This window comes from Entelurus aequoreus, linkage group LG09, assembly GCF_033978785.1.
Source record: "Entelurus aequoreus isolate RoL-2023_Sb linkage group LG09, RoL_Eaeq_v1.1, whole genome shotgun sequence".
NCBI classification, from domain to species: domain Eukaryota; kingdom Metazoa; phylum Chordata; class Actinopteri; order Syngnathiformes; family Syngnathidae; genus Entelurus; species Entelurus aequoreus.
This window is the reverse complement of record NC_084739.1, coordinates 36308868-36321932: the sequence shown is the minus strand read 5'-3', so window position 1 is coordinate 36321932 and position 13065 is coordinate 36308868. Positions and strand designations below refer to the sequence as shown.

Sequence of the window (13065 nt, the reverse complement as noted above, 5' to 3'; positions counted from 1 at the left end):
GTGTGTTTGTACAGTGAATGTATTCACATGTATAAAATTAAACGCGATTAATCACAGAAAGATATAATTTTTCGTCCTTAATTAGTAGACTAGACAGCTCATTTTTAAAGTTTTTAATACAACGACTAGACAATAAATGAGCTTTAATGAAATGTTTATTAATCATTATGCTTTTTGAAACAGCTCAACACGACAAGGATATGAACACGTTTTTAAAGAGAATAAAAAAAATACTTGCAGTAAGTTGGTGTCTTGCTAGATTTTCTATTTTGTAGGAATACAGAATTTGTATTCTTGCTTTACAGTATACTGTAAATCAAGAATACAAAGGAGCACTTGCACTTAGAGGAAAGGAGCTATACTTCCATGTATATATAGCAGATTCACGCATTACTAACATAAAATGTGGATTGTTACGATCATGCTTTGATTGTCAAAGGTGTGAGGTGATATTTTTTTCTACATGATAAAATGTTTTTATTTACATTTTTTCACTTTTATTTTATTTTTTTTAATTAATCAATCCAACAAAATAATACACAATAATACCATAATAATACAATTCCAATTCCAAAACAGCAACATTCAGAATAGCAATCAACAGAGCAATTGAGAGGACACACAAACATGACACAAAACAATCCAAAAGTAGTCAAACACAAATGACTAATATCAACAACAGTATCAATATTAATAAGAATTCCAACATAAAATGTTTCTGATATTCTGTACTAGTGTTGTAACGATACCAATATTTTGGTACCGGTATAAAAATTATTTCGGTACTTTTCGGTACTTTTCTAAATAAAGGGGACCACAAAAAAATTGCATTATTGGCTTTATTTTAACAAAAAATGTTAGGGTACATTAAACATATGTTTCTTATTACAGTTAAGTCCTTAAATAAATAGTGAACATACTAGACAACTTGTCTTTTAGTAGTAAGTAAACAAACAAAGGCTCCTAATTAGTCTGCTGACGTATGCAGTAACATATTGTATCATTTATCATTCTATTATTTTGTCAACATTATTAAGGACAAGTGGTAGAAAATTATTTATTAATCTACTTGTTCTACTTGTTGTTGAGTCTTTCTCCTTCATTATTGCCGCTGCCATTACAATACACTTAATTTCAATCTGCCAAAAAACATTTATTCAGGTGGAAATATCATCATAGAATAACACAGAGTAACAGAATAGCATGATAAGACGATTTTTCGTTGTTTTGTAGGTTAAACCGGACGTGAAGAGTAGCGCTATTATTGTGAAGCCGCCAACCGGTCGTGTGCGATTGGTTTGACTTGACATGTTTTGACGAAAATCTCAGATAAAAGTGACTTTAGATTTCCTCTCTACCATCTTTGTTTCTGTTGAGCCTGTATTCCATCTTATTAAAGCAGTTCAAGTAACTATCTACATTTTATGTTACAAATGCACTTAAGTATAATTCAAACATGGACGTGAAGCTTCTCCTCACTCCCTCGCTAAGCGTTCGCACCAATAATGTCGTCTCACGGCGATCGAAGGTAAAATTGTTTTGTCCTGTTTGGAGAACGACTTGTCATGGCTTTGGATCTGTGTATCTCAGCTCTGTGTTATACATGAAATGCAGAGAATAATTTCGCCACACCTAGTGTGTGTGTGACAATCATTGGTGTCATCAACTTTAACTTTAACTTAAAAGTCCCCATCTGCTCAACAGTAACTATACGTCATTACACATGTCCCCAAACTACGGAACGGACTGAGGGTCAAAAAACGTTAATTGTGTGTTAAAAAAATTATCGCCGTTAAAGGAACTTATAGTAACGCGTTATCGCGTCAACTTTGACAGACCTATATGTTTAGATTGGGGTTTGTCAGGGGTGCTTTGTGTGAGACGACGAAGGTTGTAGTGATTTTAGGTGCAGACGAATGAGGAGTCACCGTGCCGTAAAAAAGGGTATTTAAGGATTAACCAAATAAACAAAAAGCGAGAACAACACAGAAGTGCTCTGACTGTACAGACTATAAAAACAACAAAACGGAATGCTGCAACCAAGCAAAAACACTTACAAAGAATGTGAAGCAGATGTCGTTCACAAAGTACATGCGTACTTGAGCTCAGCATGAAAAGAATAATCCACAGTGACCAGTGAATAATGTCCCGACAACCAAATGGTGTCTCAAACTCAACTTAAATAGTGCTCATTCAGAACAAAAAACAGGTGAGGGGAAAAGTGCTCAAAGGCATGATCTATTACAACAGATCATGACAGAATGCCCCCCGCCCCCAACGTAACAGATTCCAGACGTTCTAGAGAAAACAAAAAAGAGTCCAAAGTCATAGGAGGGAGGACAAAGCGGTGGGTCGCCTAGCCTTGTGTCCTCGCAGCCAGTGGGGAAGAGTCAGATGGCGGCGAATAGACCACCGCTGCAGCTTGCGAGGTGGGCGACAACGAAATGGCCACATTTGGGGTCGTCAAGGAGGTAGACGTGAGCGGCAACAAGACCTCAGCACCCACCAAGGTCTACCGCGAAGCCTTTGCCTCCGTCTTAGCCCAAAACATCTTTTAAAATTAATCGTCGGTGTAATTGTCTGCAAAATCACGTGGTCGGGACATTCTGTCAAGGGTGCGTCGTGTGAGACAACGAAGATTGTAGTGATTTTAAGTGCAGACGAACGAAGAGGCAGCATGTAGTTAAAAACGGTATTTAATGATTAACCAAACAAACAAAAAGCGAGAGCAACAGGGCAGTGCTCTGACCGGACAGACTCTAAAGAAAACAAAACGAAATGCTGTAACACAGCAAAAACATTTACAAAGAATGTGGAGCAGACGGCGTCCACAAAGTATGTGTGTATTTGATCTCACCATGAAAATAATAATCCGCAATGACTAGTGAATAATGTTCCGACAACCAAATGGTGTCTCAAGCTCAACTAAAATAGTGCTAAATACCAACAGAAAACAGGTGAAGGGAACAGTGCTTAAAGACAGGCGTAAAGCTGCTGCCGGAAAGGAGTAAACAAGACGTGAAAACCACAAAATAAGAGCGCAAGACAAGAAATAAAACTACACACAGAAACATATCAAGAAACTCAGGATAAGGCATAATCTGATTGACAGGGATCAACAGATCCTGACAGGGGTATGATGTTTTTTAATGGGGACAGACGTTAATGTCTCATTTTCATGTAAGCATTTAAGATAGCTAGCAAGCACTTGCGATAACCTTGGGCATTTTACAGCGGTTTTCATTATTACAGTTCATGTGCATGTAGTACATAAACAGCTGAAACCGATGCAAAGAGTAACCGCTCTTGCAGCCTGTAATCACATATGCACATGGCAATTAATCAAGGCTGGCAAAATTAACAAGTTAATTTCCATTTTTCGTTCAATTAATTGACTTAACATAACATCGACCCAGGTCTACACCCAGTGTCCATGTGACAGATAGTAAAATCTGTTATTGTGGTTAGGTGAGCTCGACACGTTAAAATACATTCCTTAACAAATAAGTATCGGGCTCATCTCTTTCTCTTCTTCTCAGCTGCAGTGTTAAAGTATGCACTCCCAATCTGCTTCCTCTCCGTCTCAATGCAGCGCCACTACTTCGACCTCAAATGTAGCAATTTAGCTAAAAACATTACTCATATAGTGTTGGCATGCCTGCAGTCAATTTCAGCACTTTACCCTGTGAATGGAACATAATTTATGAATTTTCAAAAGTCAAGAAAAAACATTTGGCATCATACTTGGACCGGCTTTCTGCTCTATTACAGTTTACTGTAGCAATGCAAGAAAAGGCAATGGAAGTACAAATATATTCGTGCTGTCAAATATAATTAAAAAAAAAAAATCAGATCAATCAAACTTTTGTGACTAATCGTGATTAATCACAGTAAATTACTTGCTTGCAAATTGTAAATTAATTTGAAAACATACCCCCAATACAAGTTGTCATTGTATTGTTGAAAATAGAGGCATTTTTTAATATTATTCATTATAAGTAGTGTTATTTCTATTGATATTTGTATTATTCTTGAAATTTCTGTCTTATTACTCTGTACTTCACTAACTGGTTCTTTGCTATCATTGTTCGTATCATATTTGTACATATCGTATTAGCTGATGTTGTTCTGTTGTTGTTGTCTCTCTGTATTATCCCCCTCTTGTCCCTGCAATTTTCCCCCTTGTCATCCTTTTTTCTTCTTTCTATCCCCTCTTGTTCTGGTCCGCCTCGCCAAATATGAAATAAATCCATTTAATAAAGTCAAATACAAAAAAGGCAACAAGAGAAGTATCCCACACTTCTCTTTTCTAAAGTAAATATGTGCAGCAGATATAGACATCTACATCAACAATATGATTTGCCTGTGTGGCTGGACAGGACAAGTAAAACAAAAAGAAAAAAAGAAAACATACCCATATATTTTGACACAAATGCTTTTTATGTCAGAATGTCATGCACAAACAAAATAAAAAGTGTTTTACTAAATATATAAATGATAAATGGGTTATACTTGTATAGCGCTTTTCTACCTTCAAGGTACTCAAAGCGCTTTGACAGTATTTCCACATTCACCCATTCACACACACATTCACACACTGATGGCAGGAGCTGCCATGCAAGGCACTAACCAGCAGCCATCAGAGGCAAAGGGTGAAGTGTCTTGCCCAAGGACACAACGGACGTGACTAGGATGGTAGAAGGTGGGGATGGAACCCCAGTAACCAGCAACCCTCCGATTGCTGGCACGGCCACTCTACCAACTTCGCCACGCCGCCCCCGATATGAAACTTATTTGCTCAAAACTTGGTTTCTATCTGGGTGTATTTAAAAGCAGAATTTCCCATAAAGCACACCTCACTCATCGTTACACCACCATCCGTGGTTTGTGGGGTCAACATAAATTGGGTGATTAAAGAGCGTTGATACATAATTATATGTGAACCAAATTTTGGGGGGACTTTTGCCTATCATTCACAATCTTTATGTGTGACAAACACACAAACGTTTTTTTTATGCATTCTAACTTGTAAATAAACGCTAGCAAAAGTCAGCTAACAATGGAAATAATGGAGGTAATAAGAGTTATTACATCATTGCGCCTATTGCGCTCATAAAGCGCTCTAGAAACATCCAAAAACCGCCATCAACGTTTATATACATGCTGTAAGTACATACTGTATGCAATGGTCATTTTAAGCAAACGGCAGTGCATTATTTCACAGATGCATCACAACGTTGGCTATATTCTTTACCAACAACAACTACTACTAATCATGGCAGACTACATGAGAGCCAACAACGACTACAAATGATGATCCAGAACCTTATATTTTTGAGCCTGCATAAACTTAGGATGAGCTACAAGTTTTAGAAGCTGAATGAGAAGTAAATCTAACAAGTAGCACTATTGCTTAATGCTAAACAAGAAGTACACACTACAAACAATAACAAACAACCACTTACTGTACAATATCTGCTCTCACTGGGATGTCGACTCATTGGATGGTTGCATATTCCCGTTTAGATGAAGAATTAAAGGCCTACTGAAACCCACTACTATCGACCACGCAGTCTGATAGTTTATATATCAATGATTAAATCTTAACATTGCAACACATGCCAATACGGCCGGATTAACTTATAAAGTGCAATTTTAAATTTCCCGGCAAACTTCCGGCTGAAAACGTTTCGATATGATGACGTTTGCGCGTGACGTCAATGGTTGAACCGGAAGCATTGGTACACCATTGTATCCAATACAAACAGCTCTGTTTTCATCGCAAAATTCCACAGTATTCTGGACATCTGTGTTGGTGAATCTTTTGCAATTTGTTTAATGAACAATGAAGACTGCAAAGAAGAAAGCTGTAGGTGGGATCGGTGTATTAGTTGCCGGCTACAGCAACACAACCAGGAGGACTTTGAGTTGGATAGCAGACGCGCTATCCGACGCTAGCCGCCGACCGCATCGATGATCGGGTGAAGTCCTTCGTCGCGCTGTCGATCGCTGGAACGCAGGTGAGCACGGGTGTTGATGAGCAGATGAGGGCTGGCGTAGGTGGATAGCTAATGTTTTTATCATAGCTCTGATGAGGTGCCGTAGCTAAGTTAGCTTCAATGGCGTCGTTAGGAACAGCATTGCTAGACTTCGACAGGCGGCACAGTATTAACCGTGTAGTTACAGGTCTAGTGTTTGGTTCGGTGTCTCCTGATAGTAGTATTGTTGATCTTCTGTCTATCCTTCCAGTCAGGGGCTTATTTCTTTTGTTTCTATCTGCATTTAAGCACGATGCTATCACGTTAGCTCCGTAGCTAAAGTGCTTCACCGATGTATTGTCGTGGAGATAAAAGTCACTGTGAATGTCCATTTCGCGTTCTCGACTCTCATTTTCAAGAGGATATAGTATCAGAGGTGGTTTAAAATACAAATCCGTGATCCACAATAGAAAAAGGAGAAAGTGTGGAATCCAATGAACCCTTGTACCCAAGTTACGGTCAGAGCGAAAAAAGATACGTCCTGCACTGCACTCTAGTCCTTCACTCTCACGTTCCTCATCCAAAAATCTTTCATCCTCGCTCAAATTAATGGGGTAATCGTTGCTTTCTCGGTCCGAATCGCTCTCTCTGCTGGTGTAAACAAAGGGGAAATGTGAGGAGCCCTTCAACCTGCGACGTCACGCTACTTCCGGTACAGGCAAGGCTTTTTTTAATCAGCGACCAAAAGTTGCGAACTTTATCGTCAATGTTCTCTACTAAATCCTTTCAGCAAAAATATGGCAATATCGCAAAATGATCAAGTATGACACATAGAATGGATCTGCTATCCCCGTTTAAATAAAAAAAAATTCATTTCAGTAGGCCTTTAATCATAATTGTAGCCCAGGTAAAAAACAAAAAAACCCCCGAAACAAGTATCTTTTCGTGTCTTTCTCACCATCTCAAGTCTTTTGAATGTTGAATTTCAAAGTTGACCAACGTCTCGGTTAATGGTCATATCCTTCTTATAAAAAAGCGAGAGTCATGATTTATAATGTAGAATTAACTTTTTCTAATTCAGGCGTTGCAGCTGCTCACCAGCTCAGTATATCAATAGCTGCATAAGCTAAAAGTAGTTTCTCTGCGTTAGCGCTTATAATAACAATATCGGTAAAATGTTGTTAAATATTCAGATTTTGATCTGTTAATAGAGTGTTGTTGGTGGTTTTTGGATGTTTTTTAGAGGGCTTTTTAGGTGCAGTAGATGATTCCAATTAGCTGCATTGTTACATGTTTTAACACATTACTGTCTATCTAACTAAGATATTAAATTAATTGTCCACATTAAAACCTTTGTCTAACCTTTTTTTACCCAGGAAAGTCCCATTGAGATTAAGAATATATTTTTCAAGGGAGTCTTGCACATTCATACACCAGTGGAGGTGCAACTGCGAGCAAGGTGGATGAAGTGTCTTGCCCAAGACACAACGGCCGTGATTAGGATGGCAGAAGCTGCGATCGATCCTGCAACCCTCAAGTTGCTGGCACGGCCGCTCTACCATCCGAGCCACGCCAATCCCTATAAGCTGTGCTCTCATAGAACAGAGTGATCAATAAATATCTCAAAGGAATATGACAGAGGTGTTTTTACTGTGCTATCAAGGACCGCCGAACAGAGGAGGAGACCACAAAACCCGCTTGAACACTTTTATTAGTAAAGCATAAGAAACAAAAACCATGCAAAATAGTGGGTTTTCTAACAGTGGGTCTGTTTATTTTAGTTATTTAAACAAATAAAACACATTCAGTGTGTGCACTTTTCAACAATGCTGTGATAATAACAGTGATCATTTTGGTCATAAAAACTGTGATATGTCATGTTTATTGTAATATAAACTATGCTGGCATAAGTGTCATCATATGTTGTTGTTTTTTTGGTCCTGTCCAGCTACTTAGGCAAATCATATTGTTGATGTAGATGCCCTGTACATAAACTCTTTACAAAAGAGAAGTGTGGTATACTTCTCTTGTTGCCTTATTTGTATTTGACTTTATTAAATGTATCTTATATTATTATTTGACGCCGCCGGGCCAGAGCAGGAAGGGGATAGAAAGAGAAAAAAAGGAAGACAGAGGGGGAAATTGCGGGGACAAGAGGGGGATAAGACAGGTAGACAACAACAACAACAAACACAACAACAACAACAGAACAGCATCAGCGAATATGATATGTACAAATATGATGGTAAAAGTGATAGCAAAGAAGCAGATAGTGAAATAAATATTAATAATACAGAAATGACAATGAATATTATTACACTACAATTGGAGCAATACAATTACCAATAGAAATGGCACTATTGATAATCATCATATCATTATCATATGCTTTTTAAAAGTAAGAATGAAGAAAATCGTTCTTGAAATTGTTCCCCTGTATATAACAACGGTATTAAATCGGCCTCAGCAAAGGCAGCAAATGCTCTCTACATAGCAAATACATGGAAGTAGGCCACCGAGCGCAGCAAAGCGTCGTAGTTGGCATTTGAATTTCAAAGTGCCAGAGTAAATCAAGTTTAGCAAGAGGCAAAAATAAAAATATCGAGCACAGCTTTTTAATCAAATGTGCTGTGTTTGCAGTTGATTCTGGAGTTCCACTCCTCCTGAGGTGTTGTGTATTAACTTACTGTGCAGAAAGGTCAAGTTAAAGAGCAATTACATGTGTTTACAACTAAATAAAAGGACACATGAAGGTGTTTTTCTGGAACATCTGTGCAGCTTACAGGCTGCTTTTCTTTGAATGCATATTGACTGCAATTATTTGAAGAAGTAAATTGATTCAGATTTGTTGTTCTGTTACGAGAAGCAGCAGCTTTAGAATGTTTGGTTCGAACCCTTCCTCATTGTGAGCGACCAGACTGATTGATACAGGCAACTGTTTCAGTAGCAGGCAGTATTGATTTCCTTACACGAGCCTTTGAAGGTTTCCTAGCCAAATCCCCAATCTATGGGGGCGTGGTGTGATGTCAGGGGACCCTGGGGAACAAGCTTTATCAGTATCACGCTTCAAAACCGCTTAGAAAAACTTTGCACTACAAAACGCGCCTATTGTAGCCAATGATTCTGGCTTCCTCATTATAGATTAAAAAAAAAATCAGCACAAATAGTTTTCTTCATTTTTTTTTAGGTTAAAGTGCTTCTGGGTTAATGTTACTGATCAATATGAATGTATTATTATTTATTTAGAGTTTATTTAATTACATTTTTCTAGAATCAAATGGTACAAGTCAGTCAAAAAATGTTTGTAGTCTAAATAAGGAATAGAGATCGACAATATGTTTTTCTCAGGGCTAATACCGATACTGATTATTAGTAGTCAAAGAGGCCTATAAACGATATTTGAAGCCGATATTCATTTGCAGTAAAATGTATATAAACATGAATAGTGTATGTCAGGTAACAGCTGGACAAAGTTTTAAGTCAGGGTTTTTTTACATTATTTTTGAAAAACGTTGGACCAGTAGCTACATAATGATTAATGGGCCATATTAATTCAGCACCAAACACAATCGGCGGATTTCACACCTTTATTACGTATGTGTGTCTAATGCTGCGGGTCATTGGCGAATCAACACTTGCATTTCAAAATATGGGAAATCTCTTGGGTAAAAATTGGTAAAATTATGGAATTTCTCTACATCACAATGACTTGCCATCTACTCAGTTTTATACAATTTTATAGCAGTTTTACTCGTGAGGAACTCTGAAATATTGCAAACATTTAAATAAAAACAATTCTGGGTTCTTTTGCGTAGCTTATAGGTAAGACATTTTTTAAGCTGTCTGACATAATTTATTTTGTTACAGAAAGTATGAGAATGCTGCCTCTACTTCTTTACTTATAAAATAAGTCTCCTATTTGTCAATTGTTCTACACAAAGTTTGGATTTTTTGGCAGAGATATCTTCTCTGTCATTTTCCTGTCCATCCATCTCTGTCCATCGTTATTTAATAAAATCACGGAACAAGGAACTCGCCACACTTCTTTAATGAGCCTACGCTCCGAGTGTTGCGGACAGATGCTTGATCGTTGCAGTAGCAAAAAAAACTAAACAGAATCGGTAAGACGTCTGGAAAGGACCGTGTGAGCGCTGCAGTGGGAAAAAAAAGGCCCTTTTTCTCATGCGGGTAAAGGTTCTGGTGCTTGAGCAGTGGTTATTATTTATCTATTTCACAAATTATTTTTTTGGAATAATAAATACTGGTAACATATGTGTATAAAGTATTTTTCGGACTATAAGGCACACTTAAAATACTTTAATTTTCTCAAGAATTGTGCCTAATGTACGTATCAACCCTGGTTGTGCTTACTGACCTTGAAGCAATTTTATTTGGTACATGGTGTAGTGATACGTATGACCAGTAGATGGCAGTCACACATAAGTAATATGTGTGGACTGCAGGTTGACGCCTGTTCAATAAATTATGACAGCAAGTATAGGTAAGCAATCAAGCCCATTGAGAATATAGAACATTACATACGGGGCTTAAAAATCTGTCAAAGTGTTTTAGTAATGATAATAAATGATAAATGGGTTATACTTGTATAGCGCTTTTGTACCTTCAAGGTACTCAAAGCGCTTTGACAGTATTTCCACATTCACCCATTCACACACACATTCAGACACTGATGGCGGGAGCTGCCATGCAAGGCGCTAACCAGCACCCATCAGGAGCAAGGGTGAAGTGTCTTGCCCAAGGACACAATGGACGTGACTAGGATGGTAGAAGGTGGGGATTAAACCCCAGTAGCCAGCAACCCTCCGATTGCTGGCACGGCCACTCTACCAACTAGTACAACTTTGGTAAGCTATGAAGTCGTACCGCTTGATGGAACGCGCAGCATTACGGCTACCGTAGTCAGGCGTACTCTGCTTCAACATATAGGTTTTAAGGTGTGTGTATAAGGACCCCCAAATGGCACCTATTAGGATACATATTATCTGGCGATTTGTTTCGCAATATTATGCAAAACCAACTTTTCTTACCTATTGGTTCCTGCTGATGGGTAATTGGGATCTGCATAAGTCCCAAAAATGCGTGCGCGCCCATCATCGTAGTCTGTGCCATAGTCAATAAGCTCCTTCTTTTTTTATATTCTCTTGTTGTGGGGCATTCGTCCTCCGCGGATGCCATTTCTAATATAAAGTAACGTACAGTTCTAACTTATATCAGTCAGTAGACTCGCTATGGAAGTGCTAAAAACTACCGGTACAACAAAGATGACAAGAAAAAGACACAGTTGAAGTGGAGGCACATAAAAAAGACTGCCCACAAAACGACACATCGTTAAGAGAAGGTCAGAAATCAGCTTGAAGAAGGTCTGTAAAACATAATCTATGCAACATTTTGACCAAAGAACCACTATTACAACTTATGTAGACTACAAGGAAGTGTTTTAAGTGTAGAAAAAAAAAATCTTAAATGTGACTCCTTTGATGCGCCTCATAATTAAAATAATAAATGTTATGCAGAGGCGTATTTATAACAATTTTATAGACAAACGATACCATTTAAGCCATGTTCACACAAACACGGATACTTAAACGCATACTTATCTCTCCGTTTAGGCCTCTTGTCCACACGCAGACTCATACATTTGTCTTTTTATTTTTTATTTATTTATTTTTTTTTTTTAATGAATTTATTAATCAATCCAACAAAACAATACACAACAATACCATAACAATGCAATCCAATTCCAAAACCAAACCCGACCCAGCAACATTCAGAATAGCAATAAACAGAGCAATTGAGAGCAATTGAGGACACACAAACATGACATGGAACAATCCAAAAGTAGTGAAACAAAAATTAATATTATTAACAACAGTATCAATATTAGTAACAATTTCAAAATAGCAGTGATTAAAAATCTCTCATTGATATTATCATTAAAAACATTAATTACAAAAAATAAAAATGAACAATAGTGTCACAGCGGCTCACACTTGCATCGCATCTCACAAGCCCGACAACACACCGTGCCCAACACCTTCCACAAAGATATAATAAGTCATATTTTTGTTCATTCAATAGTAAAAACAAATTTAAATAATGGATCCCATATTCCAATATATGACTCATTATTATCTAAACTAAATGCAGTTTTTTCTACTGATATCATCTCCATAGCTTGTGTGTACCAGTCAGTATGAGTTGGACTATCAACATCTATCCATTTTTTAAATATTACCCTTTTTGTTATTATGCATATTGAAAGAAAATCATTTTTACTCTTTGATGACACGTTACTAAATTGATGGAGATCCCCAAGAATACAAGTTTGCAGTGTCATTGGGATGTTTATATTAAGGAATGTGATTGCTTCTTTTGTTGTTTTCAACCATAACTCTTTTATTCTCTGACATTCCCACAATAAATGAACAAGAGTTCCCTCAGCTGCCCGACACTTCATACATAACTTGCTATCTACTACACCAATTTTAAACAGCTGAGAAGATGTAAAATACAATCTATTAAATATCTTAAATTGAGTCAGCTTATCTTTAATGCTTCTAAAGGGCTTATTGGCATTTTTCCAAATATCAATGTCTCTTTCATCTAAAATGTTTAAGTCCATCATCCATTTCCGAACACATGCATCATTTGTATTTCTAGTGTGGTGTTCATTTATTATTCCATAAAATAGTTTAATTAATTTCTTAATTGTATCTTGATTAAAAAGTGCATCTTCCAGTTCATGGCTATTTAAGGACATACTTTCAGAGGATATGCATTTATTTACAGCGTGTTTTAAAGAGATAAAATTTAAAAAAATGATTTCTGGGTACATTATATTGATCAACTAAATCATTGAACGGTTTAAAATAGTTGTTATTAATAATATGATGAGGTTTAGTAATACCTCTATCTTTCACATTTTTATTAATTATGATATTAGGATTGTACCAAAGCGGTTTCAATGTTTAGGTTGATTTACAGATGTCATTGGGTTGATTCCTAGTATTTTTAGGCACAGTTTTACAATGTTAAAGGTGGCTTCTATTGGGCTCTGCTTCAATTC

At 37.2% G+C, this 13065-nt stretch overlaps 1 protein-coding gene across 1 annotated transcript in view; it reads left to right on the top strand.

Moving 5' to 3' along the window:
• vwc2 (von Willebrand factor C domain containing 2) overlaps positions 1 to 13065 on the top strand; it is a 157060-nt gene that overhangs the window by 35298 nt on the left and 108697 nt on the right. The window lies entirely within an intron of this gene.